This window comes from Mustela erminea, chromosome 6 (genome assembly GCF_009829155.1).
Source record: "Mustela erminea isolate mMusErm1 chromosome 6, mMusErm1.Pri, whole genome shotgun sequence".
Lineage (NCBI taxonomy): Eukaryota > Metazoa > Chordata > Mammalia > Carnivora > Mustelidae > Mustela > Mustela erminea.
The window spans coordinates 82,402,454-82,424,931 of NC_045619.1; the positions used below are offsets into that span (position 1 = coordinate 82,402,454).

The 22,478-nt window shown below is 42.5% G+C and overlaps 1 long non-coding RNA gene across 1 annotated transcript in view; it reads left to right on the top strand.

The window, feature by feature from the left end:
* LOC116593670 overlaps window positions 1-22,478 on the top strand; it is a 28,150-nt gene that overhangs the window by 1,081 nt on the left and 4,591 nt on the right. The window lies entirely within an intron of this gene.

Sequence of the window (22,478 nt, forward strand, 5' to 3'; positions counted from 1 at the left end):
AGGAGAGAGTGCCCTGAGTAGTTAGAGGACCATATTCTTGACCTGGCTATGCAGTCATGTGCAATTCATTCTTCTCTATTGTTATATCCCTTCGACACTCTCAAATTTGGCTCGTCTCCTTCTTAGAGTTGATTTATTGCTGGGGCTATCCACTTATTGATCATAGTACTTTAAACCTTGGATGTGTAAAATGAATTAAGCCAATCAAGGCTACGTGTGAAAGCCTTTCCAAAATTTATCCCATTGTATCAAAGGGCCTACAAGTAATCCTCCTCTTTTGATAATCCACCGATTGTCAAAAATAATCTTGGATGTTTGCCAAGTGTCTAAAAGTAAAACCATTATTATGTATTTTAAAAGAATCATTCAGAATCATTCGAGATATGGAATTTTCTCTCAAAGTTCTCTTGGTGTCTGACCTTTAAGTAGTATCTTGGTGGGTTCCCCCTTACCAAGAGTAGAGGGTATTTAGTCTGGGGTAGTTATCAGAATGACTGCTCTGAGAGTCCATCCTCTTTGTTGTTTTTGTCCTCTGCCTCTAAGGGCTGTGGTTCCAGGGACCAGGAGGCCTTATTAGCAGTTGTAAAGGCACTAGAGTGAGAGGCATGTCATTGTTGGCAAGCCTAGGCATTGGGAAGGTTCCTGGCCACAGAAGGAAGCTCTGCTCCTTTTATTGCTTGTTCTAGGCGAATTATTATGTTCAGTGCAATGAATAGTTATGGTTGGAGGAGGAAGCTGGGAAGTGTGTTTAAATTAGAATCAGATGACTAAGGGCAAGTGAGTACACTTATTTCACACACTTTTTCCAGTGAGATGGAGCATATCGTACATATGGATCTAGAGACATGAAAATAATTTCTAGAAGTTGATCAAAGCTCAGTGTTTGAATACAATCACATGAAGGAATTCATGCTTTGGAAGCAAGAATGTAGCTTGATCTCTGTTTCCTTCAGAAGTTAGTAACTGCTGGCCTGTTTCCTGTGGGTTCTCTCTGCCAGTGGATCCTCCCTGCTGTCCCCCTTGTGCTGGCTTTTGGGTCCTTTACCTGCTTATTACCTCCTCTACTGAAGAAGCCTGGCAGCCAGACCTGGGAAGAGGGCAGGGAGAGCAACTTCCAGCTGGAAATTTTGTCTCTCATTTTAAGTTCGGAGACAGGGTTTGCAGTGGAGGAAACTGATGCCTGTAACCTACGGTGTGGTTTGGGGGTAATGGATAAATTTAATTCACCCACACTGCCCTTCTCTCTCTCCCACATACCCCAGGTGACCAGAACCTGACTGCACAGCAGTTCTCTTACACTTGGAACCTGCCTTTTCAGGGTGTGTGGGAGGGAGAAGAGGAGGCTTTTCTCAGTCTTTCTTCATATGAATTCCACTCAAAGGGTAACTAAGGGGGCTTAGTTATGATCAGAAGACCAGCAGCTCTCCTCTTTTATAATTACAATGGAAACAGCTGCAGAGAAAAGCAGATTGCAATTTGGCAAGTTGTTACCGAGTATCTTTGCAAAGTGGTGGCCGCTTTAGGAACTGACAATGCTGGCTTCCAGCACTGGCTTGCTGCTTATCTTTGGCTCCCAAGTTTTAAGTTCTGACATTACCCAGTCTGAAGTCACCTATTCTCATTTCTGTCCCTGGGAACTACTTTTAAAATGTTTTAACTGAAATACATCTTCCTCTCCATTGTTATCAACAAATAAATTCCAGTGGGCTGGGGGTTTATGGGTAGATTGGTTATTGAGCCACAACTTTGTAGATTCTGTCTTTAAATATCATGATAATGGTGATGGCAATAATGAAGATGATGAGGTAACTGAAATCTACAGCCCCAACTAGGTTGTTCTTGAATTCTGGAAGTTCACCGGAAGTTATTGAGACTGAAGGGAGCAGAGCATTACTTGGGTAATGACTTGGCCACTTGGCCTGACTGACTTGGCCACTTGCCGTCTCTGTGATCTTGGCCTGGCTATTTAACCTTGCTAAGCCTAATGTTCCCAATCAAAAAAAATAGGGATTATGAAAGGGAGATATTTAGAGTGGTCACTGGTCATTCTTTTTGGTTGTCCAGCATGCGGACACTCCTTCCTATGTTTAAGGACTGTTTTCACAAGCCAATGCCAGCTGCTTGCTTTCCCAGCCTCCCTTGCATTTGGGCTGCAGGAACCTGCCCCACAATTACAGGTCAGAAGGAACTTCTCACAGGGATGACAGCGGAAGGACTGACTTCCCTGGGCAGCAGGGGCAGCAGGAACGGAAGTGCCCCTGGTGGCATTCAGTATCATGGGTTAGGAGTGTGGACAGGACAGGGTGCGCCAGCCACTTTCCAGACCAGCAGGGGCTGCCTCATCAAAATAGAGCAGTGGGATGATTTTTCGTGGTGTCCTGCCTGTAGAACCTCCAAAGGGGCTCTCTAGACCTCCTGGAAATCCTGGGAGCTGCCTGATAGCCTTAAATGAGCCCAAATTGGATTTTGTAGCTTGCACCACAAATTTTGATTGGCACACCACCTCCGAGAGATGAATTTGAAATGAGGGTAGCACTTGGCACAGGGCATGACCCATAGTAGGTACTCAATGACTACTATGTTAATAATAGAAGCACTACTAGTAGTGGTAGTGGTAGTAGTAGTGGTAGTGATAGTAATGATAGTAAGTAGTGAGTAACTGGTAATTAGAACTGTAAACAGACCTAAGGTGGTGTGTACTTTTTAGGGAGAGATTTTGAAGGTAATTGGTGGAAGGAATATATAAAGGCAAACTTGATTTTCATAGAATTAACTGAAAAGGGCAAACTAGACTTAGTCTATTTTTTTTTTAATGGTTTCATTTATTTATTTGACAGAGAGAGAGAGAGAGAGAACAAGCAGGCAGAGGGAGAGGAAGAAACTGCCTCCTGCTGAGTGTAGAGCCCAACATGGGGTTGGATCCCAGGACCCTGGGATCACGACCTGAGCCAAAGTCAGACACTTAACCTACTGAGTCACCCAGACACCCCTTAACTTTTGTCATTTACAAATAAGGAAACCTCAAGGATGTTAAATGAATTACTCAGTGTCACCAGCTAGTAAATGGCAGAGCTGAGTGCGAACTTGAGTTTTCTAACTTCTGAGTCTTCTGTTCTTTTGTTCTTTACCCCACATGCTGTCTGAAGCTATTTCAGTTTAAGAATTTAATAGACATCTATGTCTGGTATAGTTTTGGTCCTGTGAGAAACTTTAAAAGAACGAAGGGTTGTACTTTGGATTGTTCAGGGGTGTTTCTCATTATCATGGCTGAACCTGGTGAGGCCAAACATACACATAATGAGAAGAAATAGAGACAAGAGTTAAAGAGCGCAGCACGGGCTGAGCCCTGCAGCCATGGAGCTAAAGCCCGGGGAGTTGTCATGGGGAGGGTAAGCAGTGAAGTGGGTGTGTGGGGGTGACTTTTACCATTGGATATAGTGTAGGTTATTTTTACTTTTTAAAAAAGTGTTAAGTTAAAGCCAGAGTAAGACATTTACTTGAGGGCTTGTTTGTTTGTTTTCGAGAGAGCATCAGGGTCGAACTTTTAAAAATACCATAGAAATTATAGGATATGAATTATGATGCTTAAATAAAACAAGGTTTTAAAATCTCTGTTGTAAACTCGTAGAGGGATGTTCTGTTGATGTTTGTCTTAACCATTTTTGGAAATTTAAGTCATATTCCTAACAAATCGAAAATATTAATGCAAATATCTTTAGGGATTTTTAAAAAAGATTTTATTTATTCATTTGGAAGAGAGAGAGTGCACGAGGAGGGAGAGTGGCAGGCAGAGGGAGAAGCAGACTTCCTGCTGAGCTGGGCACCTGGCATGGGGTTCGGTCCCAGGACCCTGAGGTCATGACCTGAGCCAAAGGCAGACGCTTAACCATCTGAGCCATCCAGGTGCCCCTCTAATGGCTTTTTTAAATGTCATCTTGTGTTTTTAAAGGAATATTTATGCGTATGGCCTTGGGTCACTATGACAACAGTGAAACATAGGTAGGGTGGACATTTTTCAAATTGAAAGATGGGGAAATGAAGCTAGGCACAGTGAAACGCTCACCCATCCCATGAAGCAAGCTGGCTTATTTAATAAAACTAAGTTCAGGTGACTTGACTTCTACTTTCAAAGTCTATCTGCTAAGAATCTCCAAAAAATTTTCACATGTCAGAAAGCAACTTTGGAAAAATTTTATGTTGTGGCAATAGCCTCTGTTTTCATTTGCTTGGATGTGCTCCTCTCCCTGTTTCAAAGCTGACTTACCCCTGAGAATAGAGGAATTTCTACACACGTCACCAATTCTCGGTTGTCTAAATGATGGTTATGAAATCGAGGCATTGGGTTACTGACTGCTAACTGGCTTAGGAGTTTCAGGCTATAGAGATGTCAGGAACTGGATCTTATGGGGAGTAAAGACGCTCACTGAGCCTGACATTTCCTTCTGGAGTACATTGGTGTAAGTGGTGAAAAGTTCTATGTTGTTTCATTTTCAAGAGAGACAATCTCATATCTAGAATTCTTCTCAAGAGACAGCACCGACATAATTCTAATCTGTCAAAAGGTGAAGAAAGTTATTTTCCGTTCACTAGCCCAAGATGATAATGAGAAGAGGAATCTGAAACTTGGAATCTCTAATTCACAGATCACTAGTCCAAGAATCAATCATGCCTCTAATTTCTTTCTGTCTTAAAATCATTTCCTTTTTTTTTTTTTTTTAGATTTTATTTATTTATTTGACAGAGAGAGATCACAAGTAGGCAGAGAGGCAGGCAGAGAGAGAGAGAGGAGGAAGCAGGCTCCCCGCTGAGCAGAGAGCCCGATGCGAGACTCGATCCCAGGACCCTGAGATCATGACCTGAGCCGAAGGCAGCGGCTCAACCCACTGAGCCACCCAGGCACCCTTAAAATCATTTCCTTTTCTCTCTCCCTGCTTCCCTTTGTTCTTACTTTCCTTCGTTCCTTCCTTCTTCCCTCCCCTGCTTCCTCCCTGCCTCTCTCTCTCTCTTTCACTAATGACATTTTCCTCAGCCGGAAACTATATCCCGGAATCAAACAGTCTGCCAATCCCGTTCTTTTACCTGACTTTGCAGTAGCATTTAACACTATGGATCACTCTCCTGCCTCCTGCGCCCCATCTTCTAGAAACTCTCTCCTGGCTTCTATTCTCTACTGGTTTTCCAACTATATTTCCCTCTAGTCTTCCTTAAATCCCTTGAGGTTCCTGTTCTTCTATGTGACTATTAAATGTTAGAATTCCTAAAGGCTCAGTCCTGGGCTCTGCTTGTTCTTTTTTTTTCCTTTTTTCTTCAGCAAGCTCTCATGAGCAAGCCTGAATTCTCATCTACAGTCTGTGGCTTGACAAATTTAAATCTCTAGTTTAGGTCTCTCCTTTGACTGCTAGGACCCATGTATCCTTGTATCTTTACTCGCTGATCTCAAAAACACTTTAAATTCACCATGAATACAACCGATTAATCATGTCGCAGTTGCAGTGACCTGGACATTGTTCTCTATCAAACACCACATCTCATCCATCAGCCACCGTGATAGTCTCCACATCCATTCACTGCTGTCCATCCCTGCTGCCATCACTGGTCCAGACTTAAGTTTGCCTGCAAGACTGCAGGAACCTCCTAGAAGCTCCACCTACATCTTTTCAGCCTTCTTAAATTCTTACAGGTAAACCATGCAGTTTAAGTTGTGACAATATGGACACAAAGAACCTCCAAAATATTCAAGTCCCGCTACCCAAAAAGAGCATAGTAGATATTTGTTGCCCATTGTGTTTCTTCTGTAATGTGGGATGCCCATAGCCTTGGCCTGTAATAGGGTGAGATCCTCAGGCTAGCATTACTTCTAACTTCAGTTTCCATTTCCTCTTTCTTCAAACTTCAGGTCAAAGCCCAGAGAAATTATGTTTTTGCAACAATGTCAGGGACAAAAAAATACTCAGAATGGCTTGAAATAATCAGTGATACATAGTTTCTATCTTAGCTCAAAAGATAATAGGGAGAAGGAGAAGAGCAATTCTAGTAGTTTTCTTGTAAGTTTACATACAGATGCAGATAAACAAATGCACATTTAGGTATGTTATGAGTACCAAGAATACACACACACACACATACACACACACAGCGTCTAATTTAGGCCTGGTATATAGTAAATATTTGTTGAGTGAAAAGAATTAGCTCCTTACCGAGTTTGTACAAACTATTAGCTTCTTGCATAACCCATTTGTAGATCAGCAGAAAATGGAATCAAAATAGAACAAATCTACTAGTTAAGATGCATTCTTAAAGAATTCTTTTTCAAAATTCTTTTTCAAAATAATCTCAAAATTATTCTGGGGATACATTTACCTTGCACAAATTCTTAGAGTTGAATAGGCCTTTACTTCTTGAATTCTTCTCTCCTATACTATCCTTTCACTTGGGATCCTCAGAGGTAAGTATGCTTCTTTCCCACTTTATAGATTAGGAAACTGAGGCATACTCAAGTTGTGGAGTTCAGATGTGAATCTAAAATTTGTAAAACTAAATTGAGAAAAAGGCAAATAATTATACAACAAGAAATTTCCCTTAAGTCTGATGTTTCATACTAGTAATATTTCCCCAAACTCAATGAAACTATTAAAGTATACAGTGAAGATGCAAAATTGTTAAGTGTTCAGTTCTCTGTAGGTTGATCTATAGATTCAATGCATTCCCAGTCAGAACTTCAGGAGCTTATTTTGGTAGACATTGAGAAACTGATCGTAAATTTTCTATGAAAATGTAAGTAACCTGAAAAACCAAAATTATATACTTATAGGGGAAAATTGTATATTTGTAAGGAAAAATAAACTTGATCCCTACCTCAAACCCTATACAAAATGATTCCTAAACCTAAGAACAGAAATGATTAAAATTATAGAAATAAACAGAGGAAAAAATCCTTCGGTCCTGGGGTAGGTCCTTAGATAGACAAAAATCTTGACGATTAAAGGAAAAAACCCAGTAAATTGGACCATTCAGTGAAAAGCTATTGCTCTTCAAATGACACCCTGAGGAAAATGAAAAGACAAGCCATAGAATGGGAGAACATTTTTTACAACACATATATGTTGGTTATCTATAGCCACATAACAAATCAGCCCCTAACTCAGCAACTTTAAACAACAAACATTTATTATGTCACATTTCCAAGGGCCAGAATTCTGGGACATCACAGTAAGTTGGTGGTTGGGGGATGTAGTCATTTTAAGTCTTGGTTAGGGGAAGAGTCACTTCCAAGGCCACTTAATGTGGTTGTTGGCAGATCCACTAGCACATATGTTCACAGCAACTTCCTTCATGATAGCTGAAAAAGTGGAAATCACCAAATGTCCACCAACAGGTAATGGAGAAAATGTGGTACATACATACAATGCAGTACTTACTACCCACTGATACAAAGGAAAGAATTACTAATACCCAAAACAACATGGATGAATCCCAAAATGATGATGTTAAGGGAAAGGATTCAGACACAAAAGAGAACATACTGGGGGCGCCTGGGTGGCTCAGTGGGTTAAAGCCTCTACCTTCAGCTCAGATCATGATCCCAGGGTCCTGGGATCGAGCCCCACATTGGGTTCTCTGCTCAGCAGGGAGCCTGCTTCCTCCTCCCTCTCTCTGCCTGCTTCTCTGCCTACTTCTGATCTCTGTCAAATAAATAAATAAATAAATAAATCTTAAAAAAAAAAAAAAAAGAGAGAGAGAGAACATACTGTGTGAATCCAAAAGATATAAAAAATCTGGGAACTGGAAACTGATCCAAAGCGACCAAAGCAGATCAGTTTTTACTTTGGGCTGTGGGTAGAGGGAAGAGTAGAATGACACAGTGAATCTTTTGGGGCGGGTGGAAACATTTTATATCTTGTCAAGGGGCTTCAGGAGCATATACATCTGTCAAAACTCTGATTCATATACCTTAAATGAATGAAGTTTTCTGAATATGAATTCTAGCTCAGTGAAGTTGCCTTTAAACAAAATGAGATGGGGGAAGGTAAAAAAATAACTTTACATCTTTAAAATTATTAAATATCGCTTTGCATGAGCATTCACCATTTGCATAACTTGTGGCTTGGCAGAGCATTTACATGATCTGACTTTCAGTGTTCTGGTCTGTGAAATGTGTGTATTTGGCAGAGTTGTAAGCAAATGGAGGGGGAGTGAGGGGTTGCTGTGCTAGATTAGGCAATCTCTGAGGCTCCCTCCAGTTGATGCATAGTCCTGTCTCCTGTCCCCACCTGGACAAGAGCCCAGGCCTTGGAATTTGACAGACCTGGATTTGATTCTGGCTCTGCTATTTCTAGCAGCGTGACCATGGGCCAGTTACTAAGTCTCAGTTTCCTTAGAGGTAAAATAAGGATATTATACCTACACTGAAATGAGTTGACGTATAAAACATCCAACACACAACAAAAGAAGACACAGAGAAGCTGTTCAGGAAATATTCATTTTCTCCTTTCTCCTTCCAGCAAAGTCTTAACATTATCAAGTTAGAAATGAGGGCCCTAGGAAAATGAGCATTTCTCAATATTTGTCAACAAAACCTGTATCTTTAGACGCTGTAGGCAAAGCATAATGGCAAACTGATTAATAAAAATACATTGAAGGACAAAAGTAAAAGAAGGGTGAAATCTTTTTTTAATTTTAAATCCTTTCTTTGTTTTAAATCAGTATTGCAAATTCCGGAGACACAAGTCATTTCCTCAAAACAGGAAGAGAGGGGCACCTGGGTGGTTCAGTGGGTTAAAGCCTCTGCGTTTAGCTCAGGTCATGATCCCAGAGTCCTGGAATTGAGCCCCGCATCGGGCTCTCTGCTCAGCAGGGAGTCTGCTTCCACCTCTCTCTCTCTCTGCCTGCCTCTCTGCCTACTTGTGATCTCTGTCTGTCAAATAAATAAATAAATAAAAATCTTTAAAGCAAAACAAAACAAAATAGGAAGAGACATTGTAGGTTAGATACACACCACCACTTTACTGGCAAGCCTAACTTTCAAAATGGAAACTATGGACACGTCAATGATTAGTGCCCTCGTCTGGGAAACTATACTGGGAAACCCAGAGCATAGACTCTCCACAAAACAGAAGCTCAGTGACAGTGTTACACTGTCCTTTTCATCTCCGCTGATGCTTTCAGGGTTTGGGGGGTTCTCCCCCACCAATTTATGAATACTACCTATGCCTTTCCTTGTCTAAAATCAATATGAACTGTGTAATATTTGTATTGGAAAAACAAATACTAGATATCAGATATGCAGTGAAAAATGCAAGAAAACTAATTTAAAAAAATAGAAAGTTATTATCTCCCTGCCTGGTTTAAAAGATGGGGGTAGAAAAAAAAAAGAGGAGGTGGTATGCTTATAGGCATTTGGTTTATTTTCATTGTGTTTATTACAGTTTGTTGAATATTTCACTGAAGAATTTCAAATGTTAACTAGGGTGGTTCTTTTCACCATCAATCAGAGCACACACATCCAGGAGTGTGTGTTTGCTAGTTAGTGCAATAGCTTATTGTCAGTTAAGTTAAGACCCATTTCAACCAATTAAGTGGAAGTCAATGTTCCTTAAAAACAAGTTCAGTTTTCACCAGATAATTTAATTTGGCTAGTAGATATTGAATGCTTGCTTTGTGTTGCTTGTGGTTGACTCGAAGCTTCCCTGTTTTTGCTCCATCCTCCACTTCTTTCTCATGTCCTTCCATTTGGTTCGCCTTTCTTGATTACATCACATCCTCCTTGTTGGGAAGCAGGTGAGGACTTATACGGCCAATGGACACCCGCACTCTGAATGCCGTGTATTACACAAGTACAGTGTGGAGTGTGGAGTGGAAGCAAGCTACAGTCTAGTTCCTCTCCACGAGAAAACTCAATGTTTATCATGTCTCATGTCTTCTTGTACCTTTTCTGCTCATCTAGATGGGTGAGGGGTGCTGGAAATGGACACAGGTAGAGTATGGGAGCCTGCCTAGGGCACACCAACAGGTAATGGATACAAGGTCACCCAAGGCTTCAAGTGCTTAGAGGTTCCTCTATTAGTAAGCACAACCACAGTAATAAGTGCCAACAAGCCAGGGGCTCCGTGCAGGTTTCAGGGACTTTAGAACAGAAAAAAAATTCACGTTCACACGAAACCACCCTTTCCTTTCCAGTTTTTCCATTAGAGTGAATGGAGGTTATAACCAGGCCCAATCTTCTGAAACATTGAGAGGGAATTCAGTCGCTCAGCTTTGCAAAGACATAAATATCCCCCTCTGAGGTTGAAAATGGAACAACCAGCCTGTAAATTTGAGCTCTGTGATGTTTGCCCCAGCCTCTAAGGAATATGCAATGAACCTTGTGTAAATAGAAAGCTGAATAGCTCGTTTTTGTCTGGGATGACTTACGGGTAGAGTTGCCTAGAAATGGCAGAAGTAGACCAGATGACCCCTCACATTCTCCCAGAAGCTTTTTATTTATGAGTCCTTGGCAGGACATTCCAGGTTCTCCCCAATTGTTTCCAAACCATCTGTCCAGATTCATGAACTTGATTCTTTCATGTAAAACTTCCTTCTGTCAATTTGATATTTTAATAATAGGCCATTCATCAACCACTTTCTCCTCCATACAACATATTTATTTTTTCAGCAAGTATTTACTTAGTTCTTACTCTGTGCCAGGCACTGTTCTAGGTGCTGGGAATCAAATTGTAAACAAAACAGACAAAATTTCTTGCTTTGTAGAGTTTACACTTCCAGTAGAAGGAGCATCAAGTAAGATAAATAATTAAAAATAAAGATTGGGTAGTGGTAAGTACTAAAGAGAACATCTAAAGCAGGAAAAGGAATATGAAACTTTAGGGGAAGGCAAGCGTTGGAATTTTAGATAAGGTCGGCAGAGAAGTCCCCACCGAGAAGGTTGTTTTTAAGTAAAACCCTGAAGGAAGTGAGGGGGTGAGACACTTGCGTGTCTAGGGGGAAGCGTTCCAAGCATAGGGTACACCACATGCAAAGTTCCTGAGGCAGAAGTGCATGTCCCTGCTGTGCGTTTGCTCTCCACAGATTTTCCTGTCATGTCCCTCTCTTTTCCAAACTGTACTTCTTTCATACTTCTTCCACAGAATCTTCTGCATCAGTATTTGATCTCTTCCTACTCCAGATTTCTGAAGCATTTTTTGGTTTGTACCAATTCTATTACATGTAGGATAAGCTTCCTTCTAAACCTCTCTCTCTCTCTCTCTCTCTGTGTGTGTGTGTGTGTGTATACATCTCACCAAACAAAGGGCAAGCCCATGAAGGAGTGGGGCCATGTGTCCTGAAAAGGACCACAGAAAGATGGAGCGTAACGTGTGTTTTGATACCACTACTACGTGTGTTTTGATACCACTGCTGTTTTCTGTGAGGATACAGAGTTTCACCTTATATTTAGAATTATGGTTGTGCTACATTTTAATTCTTAGCCTCTTTTAGACTTTCCAGCAATGTGCCCAAAGGTCCTAAATCATTCCTTCGGGAGTGCTTTTCTCCATCATCATCTGGCACTCTTTAAGCAATGATTGCTTAATTCTGGAGAATTTTACCCCAGAAACAGCTTCAAACTGGCTATTACTTTTCAAAGAGGTCTTTTCAAAGACTGGGGAAGCTCTTTAATATGGAAGGTTTTTATTAAAGGAGAATGCCATGAAGGTTTGTTTTTCCAGTACTAGTGCCATTTTATTCATTCCTGATATATGTATATATATGTACACACATATGTGTCTATATATTTACATATATTGTATTTGTGTGTATATATTACATATGTTATGACATCATATAGATTATAACAAATTGTTTTAGAATGTATCAGTACTAGTGGCATATTAAAAAATAAAAATCAGGGACACCTGGGTGGCTCAGTTGGTTGAGCAGCTGCCTTCGGCTCAGGTCATGATCCCAGAATCCTGGGATGGAGTCCCACATCGGGCTCCTTGCTCAGCAGGGAGCCTGCTTCTCCCTCTGCCTCTGCCTGCCATTCTGTCTGCCTGTGCTCGCTCTCTCCCCATCTCTCTCTCTGATAAATAAATAAAATCTTTTAAAAAAATAAAAATCAGTGATAAGTAGATTAAACTAAAGCTCTGTTAGGTGCACCATTAAATTATGGAAACCACTATAATGAAACTTCAGATATATTTTGGGTAGTTTCATTTTATTTTTCACAAAAGGAAATTTTAGGCTAAAGAGAAAGTCTTCTTTTGGTTTGTTAAGACGTGATGTTTGACAGTTCAAGAGTTAAGTCTGGGCTTTCCATGTCGTCAGATAGTTTCAGATCTCTTCTTTGACTCCAGCCATTCCCCTCATGTGGCCTTTGCAGGTGGCCGTCCTCAAGGGGGTTTCCTCTCAGTGATGCAGCTGTGAGCTAAGTCCCACCAGGAGAACCCGTTTCGAGAGCCATGAGGAGAGAATCCTTTTGGGACTTCCAGAAATTTGGGTCATAGAGAGTACCAAGAAATCTTCAGATAGGTAAAGACACTTTTCAGTAAATGACTCCAGGACTGGATGCCCAGTTGAAGATATCTCTGTGCTGTCATGTCAGGAAATAAACAACTCAGGTTCAGCTGTGTTGTTTATATATTGGATTCCTGGAGCTTACCTCATGCCAACTATTAGGACTTTGTCGTTACTTCAGATCCCTCTCCAGTTACTTTTGAACCTTGTCTCTTGCCTTGCCTGTGCCCCATTTACCCCATCCATTTATTTAACCAATATTTATTTGCATCTATAATAGATTTATTTGCATCTATAATTGCCCTGGGACCATGGCAGAGATGAAATGACAGTTTCTGCTCTCCCAAATTCCCAGGAGAGACACGCAGGCAATTCCGAGACCAGGATAATGGAGATTTTGCCAATGGAAGCAGAAAGAAAAGGAGGCCTTAGGCTTGTATAGGGGGTACCCAGGGACGACTTCCCCAAAGAAAGCAGTTGTTAGCCCAAACTGAAAGTAAGTAGGAATTTTCCAAGTGAGGGAAGAGTTGGATGGTAGGAAATTCCAGCCAAGGACATACAGGCTGGCTTAACCAGGGAAGAGCAGTAAGCCGCTGGGCATGGCTGTGGCTCAGTGCACAAGGGAAGAATGGTAGAAGACTAAGCAGGATGAGCACGCGGAAGCTTCTTTGTGAGTGACGTCGTATGCTCAGATTTTATCTTACAGGAAGCAAAAAAAAAAAAAAAAGACGGAAGAATTTTCAAAAGGAGAGTGATGGAAATATATTTGCATATGTAAGATAATTATTCTAGAATGGATTTCCAGGAGAGGGTAAGCCTAGAGTCCAGGAGACCAATTAATAGGCAGTTGGTAGTGGTAAGTGGCAGAGCCAGATTCAAACCCAGGTGACCTGGAGTGCTCTTGCCAACTGGATGAAGACTCTTGACCACCACCTCAACTGCCAGTCTTTGACCCAGTTAAGAAGTGGAGGTTCAGGAGGCCATGTACTTAGATGTAAAATCTTGCTCTGACCTTTAGGTACAGCAGGGTTATTAGCAAGTCACTTCGCCTCTTTTTGCCTCAGTTTTCTGGTCTATAAAATGGCAGAATACAAATATAGCACCAAGTGTATGATTTACGTTTGTGAAGATAAAGTGGCCGACTATTTACAAAGTTCTAATAATAATGCCAAGTATATAGGGAACATTACGTAAATGTTGGCAGTGATGATGATGGTGGTGGCTATGGGGATGATGGTGATGATGATGGCAACTGTGTCTCACGGGCATTCCCATGGGTGGCAGCTCAGCTGGAGTTGACACGCTGTATCATCAAGTCCCACTGTAACGGATTTCTGGACATTGTTGGAACTGATAGTTACTCTGGGTAGAAATGACTCCACTTTTCTCAGATTCTCTGGGTATGATCTTGACAGTATATTGGCAGTGAGGTTGCCAGTGAGTTTCGAGAATTCTGGGTACACCCAGATCCAGGAGCAAGTTGAACTTTTCTGAGAGGCCGTACAGATGGTTACCTGATCACCCCCTGTTGCAAGGTTCTCCAACACTGACTGGGCATGAGAATCACCTAGAGGATCTGTTAAGCCAGACTGCAGGATCCCTCTTAGAATTCATGATTCAGTTGATCTGGGGTGGGTTCCAAGGCTTTGCTTTTTAAAGAAGTCCCAGGGTGTTCTAATGCTGCTGGTTTGGGTCCAGACTCGGAAAACCTTTGCCCTCTTGGGTGCTGGGCTGCCTTGCATCAGAGAGAGTGAATGAGACACAGCATTCCTGACTTCTTGCTGCCTCCCAGACCCTCCCGCTGAGCAACCCTCTGGATTCCCTCGCTATGCCAGGCACATTGGTCCGCCAACTCCAAGTATGTGTGCACTCTTTGGATCTTCCCCTCTTCTGTATATCCAAGAGGTTGGACAACATCTCTAGGCCTATAGAACCAGAATTCAGAACTTCTGTGGGTGGGGCTTAGGAACCGGCATTTTAGTATGACTAGATATTGCCAGGACCCCTTTCAGCTCTGCCATGCAAGATTCCAGACGCCCCCCACCTGCAGCTCTCCTGCCACCTCAGACCAGGTGCCACCTCCCAAAGATGAGAGGGGGAGCTCCCTGGTAGTGTGCTTCCGATCGTGACTCTGCTTATGAGTGTGGCCTAGGCCTTTGCCACACAGGGGGTGGAAAATCACCAGCTCAGCCAGAACCTCAGCGTTAGGCATCCTCTTTCATCCCCATGTTCTGACACCACCTTCCCGCCCATGCCCCATCTCTTTGGCCTCTCATAGTACGTTTGCCTGACCTGCTCCATCTGCCTCTGCCTTTGGCCATATACTCTCTTCCAACAGGCAACCCTGGGCTTGACCACCCACACGCTGTTAGCAGGCTAGCAAACCCCCGTCCCTGCAGTTTGGAGCCAGACCAGTACTGATGAGTACGGCTGAGAAGCTAGCTAACTAACCAACTAGCAAGCGAGTACCGCGCTCATACTATATGCCAGCTCTGGTCTAGGCCCTGGTGACACAGATGAGAGAAGACACAGACCCCGCCTTCAAGAAAAATATTTGCCAGTGGGGCTGAAGACAGAAAATCCATACAGAAACAGCAAATAAGGATGAGGATTTCAGGTAGCACTTGCCAGGATGGAATCTGTGAGTCCCTGCTCTGCATGGGGCTTCTTTCTTACACATTCTGTAAGCCCACGAGAGTCGTGTCATCTAATAGCCTCATCTGACAAAGAAGAGACCTGAACTGAAGCCCAGAGGTTAAGTAACTTATGGAGGGAATATGTCAATATTAGAAATACATACAGTTCCCACAAACAGGGAACGCTAACGCATGCTGTTGGGGAATTACAGGAAATCACTAAGGAGTATTTACTAAATGATTTGATAGGTGATAAATTTTGGGCATATATGTGTATACATATATATTTATGGTTATATAAATGTGTGTATGTGTATATATACATACACACACACACAGGAAAAGAACTGCATGGACATGCACCAAAAACTCCCCTGGGAGGGGCACCTGGGTGGCTCATTCAGTTAGGTCCCCGACTCTTGATTTTGGCTCAGGTCATGATCTCAGGGTTGGGAGACAAAGTCTCCCCCTTGCCCCCCCCCAGCCCCCATCAGGCTCCCCGCTGGGTATGGAGCCTGCTTAAGATTTTCTCTTTCTCTCCCTCTGCCCCTCCCCCTCCCACTCTAAAGGAAGAAAAGTTTATTGGGAATATGTCTCTGGAGAAGAGCATGAGATCTGTGGGACTCACTCTTTTCCTAATATTGTTCTGTGTTGTTTCAATTGAGCATGTATTCACGTATTACTTAGCTAAAAAAATAAGTATCAATGTCCTTATGCAGTCAGCGTGCTGGAGAGGAATTTGAATGCAGATCTAGTGTGCTTTTAACCATACCACACGTCCTCTCTGGGCAGACATGGAGGCACCATTACCCTCTGTCTTGGGCCGGGGTAGTGCGGGTGGAGAGTCCTGATGGGAGAGGCGACAGGCGAGGACATCAGAAGCCAATTTACATGATTCTGCCCCTCATTTCCCTATCACCCTCACTGGAATCACTTGCGGAACTGCCTACCGCTCTTTGTTTTTGAAGAAAACAGGGAACGTTGACATTTTTTGTCTGCAGTTTTGGTTTTTGCCTCTTCTAGCAGACAGACGGATCACAAGCCAAAGTTCGGCAACGTCTCTCGTTAGTCTGGGTAACGACTGCAAAGTGAACTATCCTGGCAACTCAGTGATCTGACAATGGCAGGCAGCCTGGGTCTGATGGGGTTGTGTGTCATTCTTTAACTTGAATTTCCAGGACCTGGCTGCTGCTGTCTGGAGAGCTTGCTGGCAGCACCTGTCTGTCGAGCTGGGCCGTAGGAGTCCCGGGAACAAAAGCCTGATGAAAATGACAGGGCAGTTCTTAGGATGAGGAAGAGGGAGAGATTTAAAATACTGCAGGGTTGTGAGCAGCCTCCCTACCATCCAACGCCCAATTTTTGGGGTGGGGCAGGTAGGATTTGAATGGTGCGGTACACACACAATCACCCTCTAAAGGGACAGCACTTTCAGTGGCAGAAGAAGAAAATCCCTCAGTTCTCCCATGGCCAGTTGTTATTACTAATTTAAATATTACCTTATTGTCCTACATATTCTGCCTACATGGGGTGACCTACGTAAGGAAGTCCTTAAGTGCTAGGTTTTTGGTCTACCTAATCCTTCCTTTAGGAAAAAAAAATGCATAAAAACTCAAATTGAATCCTAACTCATCATTTTTACATTGGGTTCTATTAGAATATCCCTTTTTGAGGCTTTCAAATATTTTAGAGGGACAGAAACATTGATCTTGGCAACATGCCAGTGATGGTGACAGACCTAGTATATTGTCTCTGTTCGGTATAACAAACACTTGTTGAGTTCCTCTCAGATCAGGGCAAAGCACTAGGTACTGTGGAGATAAAAGGAAAAAAGGGAAGGAAAAAGCTCTTTCTTTTTGACCATTTAATAGGGATATTAAACGATCACACATTGATATAATGCAAATTAAATATTTAAAATACCAAAAGCAGTAGGAAATGTAATGGAGGCCACGCAGAGGGAGTGTTTCCTCTGGTCGTGGAGATTTGGAGGGCTGTGAAGGGAAGGAGGGAGAGGTTGGAGTTTCAAGTGTGGCTGAGAATAGGCCATTTCTTCTGGAGTCAGGGAGGGCGATGCTTTGGCTCCGTGCAAAGTCACTGCAGGACAACCACACTGAGGCTGGTCTCGAAACTCTTCTCATTCCCACACTGTCTGGCTAGCAACTCCCACAGACATGGCGTCTGGGAGGGAGCGTCACACCTCAGAAAGCCCTGTATGGGAAAGGACAGAGAGGCTGTCAAAATGGCCAGGCTTTAAGATGGCCCCGTGTCCTCCATTCTCCTGGACCCTCCTCAAATCATTCCAAAGTTGGAGTTTGGGAATGAATGGACATGCTAGTTGGTAGCTTAGAGAAGGCACCTTTGGTCCTTTCAAACTACCAGTGCCGCACATCTGCTGGGGTTAAAGGAAACCAAGGAAAGCTAGGTTTCTGCTATCTTTCGGAGTGAGTTGGTGAGGTGGCCTCAGGTGAGGCTGGGACTAGGGAAGCTTGTATGGAGGACAGGAGAGGCACTGGTGCCTCACCTTGAGGATACTATTAGTCAAGGGGCGCGGGGTACAGAGTTGTCAGGGCTAAAGCCAGAATATCATCGATGTTGCTCTCCAGAAATAAGGTCGGTAAGCATGCTTAAGTGACAAACAGCTTTGGTGTGCAAACTAAATTTGAGAAGCCTTGCCTCCCTCATTGGTGAGTGAGGACACTCAGGAAATTCTGTTTCCCATAAAAATGAGCACCAAGATTGTTTCTGGCTGTTGCCCTGAAAGGTGTGAGGCAGTTTACAGAAATGGTTCACAGGATAAGTGTCAGTTCCCAAAACCTCACTCTTTTCATCCCTATCACCAAGAAGACAGTGAGCAGCACCTCTCAGCCTACAAGCCGATTTCAAGAGGAGCCAGGAGGACAAAGAGCACCCAGTTGTTGGATATGGTGTCGAGAAAGGGGGTTAAAATTTTACTCTTGGGTTGAGGTGGGATCAGAAGTTTGCATCCTGCACGAATGGATCCAGGAAGCATCTAGAAGGAGAGAAGTGATGAATCATGCCTTCCCACCTCAGGTCATGGTCGTTTCTCAATTTGTGTGATAAAGTCTCTGTCTGTGTTGGCCTGTTTGCTTTTTAAAACAAACAAGTACAAAATGTATTATAATTTGTCTAGCCTTGGTTATTAGGAGGTGCTTTAAGTGTCCTTCATGGAAGGAAGTAAGATATGAGGGAGGTACCAGAGATCAGAGTCTCCCCATTAGTTCCTCCTATGCTTTACCTTATAGCTTAAATGTGTCCTCTGAGCTTTATTTAATTTTCTGCATAAGCATCCAGTGTTGGTGTTTTTGGTGTGGTTTTTTTTTTTTAACTATCTTTAGTGATTTTAATATTTTTAATGATACTGACAGTGCCTTTAGAAATTATTTTGTATCATTTTGGGGCACCTGGGTGGCTCAGTCGGTTAAGCATCTGACTCTTGATTTTGGCTCAGGTCATGATCTCACGGGTTATGAGATTGCGCTCTGTGTGGGGCTCCGTGCTCAACGGGGAGTCTCTCTGAAGTTTCTCCCTACCTCTACCCCTCCTCTCGACTCATGTGCATGTCTTCTCTTTCTCTCTCAAATAAATAAGTAAATCTTCAAAGAGGTGTTTTTTTTTTTTTAAATATTTTATTTATTTATTTGACAGACAGAGATCACAAGCAGGCAGAGAGGCAGGCAGAGAGAGAGAGGAGGAAGCAGGCTCCCTGCTGAGCAGAGAGCCCGATGCAGGACTCGATCCCAGGACCCTGAGATCATGACCTGAGCCGAAGGCAGAGGCTTTAACCCACTGAGCCACCCAGGTGCCCCAAAGAGGTTTTTTTTTTTTAAGTAAATTATTTTGTATCATTTTAAGGTGCTAGGTTTCTAAAATAAAATTTTAATTTTTTAATTTCAAAACTAGGCTTTTTATTTCAGAAGATAAATAATTTTCTGTAAATATTCTGGAGGAAAATAGGTAACTCTCTCTGACATGTTTTTATTGTGATTTCGATTTCCACTCCATCGTTAGCTAATTTAAATCACCCGTAAACCAAAGTTTACCAACACCACTAGTTAATCTGGATAATGGATGCAAGATTAACTATTTTGGCAATTGAGCGGTTCTGATAACTGTGTAACTTCAAAACGCACTTTAGTCACGAAAAAGCCAATATGGAGAGTTTGGTGAAGTGAAAATGTTAAATTATTTTCCAGCACTGAGGTTGTTATTTGATTACCTAGCACTTTCCCTCATATCAATTCTTTCTTTGTGTCTTCAAAATAATAATTTCTGGGTTCTGCAGTTTGTCCAGGGAAAATAATTTGAGCTCCCTTCTTTAAAGCTAAATCAGAATGCTGTCAGTTACCTTTATTTACCTAAATTTATCAGGTATGTGAAATTTAACCCCAGGGGCTATAAGCACCACCTTCTGACATTTATTATCTTGCTGAAAGGTGAGCAGAGAAACAGCTTTGCTGTCGCCTCCATGATTTTAGAGATTATCTGTGGTCGACAACTGACCTGGACCCTAATGCTTTTTTAGGTGGTTGTGTTTGTCTAGATAGAACCAGGCAGAGATAGCATCATTCCCACCACGCCTGATTTAACTTGGCCTTGGATGATATCACAGACAGGGTTGGAACCTTTCACAGCAGATTACATCAATTTAACCATTATTTCAAGATTTTATCTTTTTGTTTGAACAGCTTAGCGCCAGAGATAACATTTTATAGACCCATGCTCCTTCTACGCAAATGTTACTGCCATTTGGACCTATTCTGATGTCTCTCCCATAGACAATGGATTTTACTGAGTCATCATTGGTCTGGTTTTCCCTGATCCTCACTGGGTTATTTGTGATAGAGCGGGGCCACCAGTGAAATCTCTGGTTCTTGGCCACTGATTTTATCTGCACAAAGCAGACCAGAATAGATAAGGATACAACTGTTTACAGAAATTCTTTACCACCACGCTGGGGAGCACAGGCTTAGACTGTTAGGGTGATAAATGTATGAGAGGTATGTATGTGTGTGTTGGGGGGTGGAGGGGTTGTTGGCATTGAATTTGATTCTGATTACATGGTTACTTTTGGTGTTATTTGGATAGGATAAAAATCTCTAAAGTAATGTCCAAAGAAGTAAATAGCTGATTGATAAAATAGTTTTGGCTGGTTCTTTCACCCAGATCTCTGCACAAAATCTAGTGGTAAGGGAAAACTTTTCGTTTTCCAGATTGTGTTTATTTCCCATTTCTTACTTGGCAGCAGAGAACAACTCCCCTGGGTCAACAGAGCCGGAGCAATTTGGAAGGTCAAAATTTAATATATTTAGAGCTAGAAGAGCCAATTTTGACAATTTAAGCAAAAGATTATTTTCTTTGAGTATAGACTGTCCAAGAAGACTCAAATTCTGTGCATGGCTCTGCTATTTTGCTTTGGCTGGCTGACTTATAGGTTCTGGTTTCAACAGCTCTCCCCTGCCCAAAGTAAAAATATTGACACATATGAATTCGATGAGATGGTTAAGGAAAGGGGGTGGAAGGGATGGTACAGAGCAGATTCGATGATTCTATAAACATCCCACTGCTCAGAGAGGTCTTGGGCACGACTAATGTCTTCCAGTGGGAAAGGGACGCTTCCTGAGTAGCCAGTGTGACTCTCCACTCTTGTTTTGCTCTTTGCCTCTCTCTTTCCCTGAAAGGTCTGGGCTGTGCCACTGCCACCTCACCACACAGTGTCACAGGCGTGCTTACCTCCCAGCTGGCCATGTTCTGGTTTTCACAGGGCTCCCATTCTCAGTGATGGTCCCAGACTTGCTGGACTTCTGTGTGTACCCCACCCCCAGAACCCAGAAGACATGCCAGGATGTCCTGGCTTCCATCCAGCCCAATGCAACTCTCAGTAAAACCTGAGCTTAAAAGGGGGCACCCGTCTGTGAACCAGTGGACTATACACTTGATAGAGGAATTAAGAAACCTGAGTTCTCTCCCCAAATCTGCTCTGGATTTGGACTCTCTGCTTTCCTAGTGCTGATTAATTACGTGTCATATTGCACAGCGTATTATGAAGCCGTTCTTTATCCTCAGTACAACCCTCCTGTCTAACGAATTCAAGAACATGGAGTTCCAAGTACTGAGGTTAGGGGAAGCTTTTGGAACCAACTCAGTTTGGGCTTCCTATTTTCCTGTGGAAAGACTGCCATTTCTCACTCTAAGTGTTCTCTACTTGATAGTATTGAGTGTGTGGTGTGGATGGGCCCATTTTCTCTCTCTACATACATTATGGTCTGCTCCTCCAAGTGCTACATTTTAGAGTGGAAACCTTTGGTTTTCTTGGTATTGCCCATGACTGGGAGGATCCGTATGGCTAATTCTGGGGTTTGGCACCCAGGAAACCCATGGGTCCTCCTCCAGCCTGGTCTTTCTCAGTAACGAAGCTGGTATTCTCATCTATGACTGCCTTATTCTTTTGTCTTATCCATCATTTCGTTTGGAACTGAAGTGGGGAAAACAGAGGTATGTTTTATTGGGGCCCTATTATTATGCCTGATGATCAAAGAGGAGTAAAATTTACTCCATACTCTCAAGAAGCTCACAGAACGGGGGGAGAGGTAGAGGTAAATGAAAATAGAAGCAAAACACTGTGACTTGATGTAGTAAGATGGGGGTGGGTGGGTTGCGGGCAGTGTAGAGTGGATTCAAGAACTCCTGTTATGGACTCATTCAACCTTGGCTGCATTCCCAGATGTTGAGTCACTGGTTGAGTGACCGGGGAGAAGTTACATTACTTCAATGCCTCATTTTTCATGGGTACAGTGGGGGTAATGACAATAACCACTTCATGAGGTTGTTGTAAAGTTTCAGTGAGATGATACATGTAAATTGATTAGCACAGTGTCCAGCCAGCAGAAAACATCTTACTTTTTAGCCACTGTTAAGATGTATGATGCCTATCCTGTGGAATGACTCTTCATGTGAGTACTATTATCCACAAAGAGGCAGAAAAGAAATTTGTCCATATGGTGGAAGGATGATAAGCAAAGTAACCCCAGGCTGTACCAATATACTTTTTTTTGGGGGGGGGGAGTATTACTGTGTAGGTTCTAGTTTGCTTCTTGTTAATAATAGTTTGTGTTGAGTTGTAGTTATTATCCTGATTGGCATCAAGCGACAGAGGGAAGGATGGTCCTTGAATAAATACGCCACCAACGTGTGTTTGTTTACTAAAGCAATTATTTCCCAAGGGCAAGAGAAGGAGAGAATATGGAAAGGAAGAGAAAAAGCAGAAGAAGGAAGAGACGGGAAGGAAGGAGAAGAGACAAAAGTGTACGGTTCAGTTCTCCCATAAATATGGCT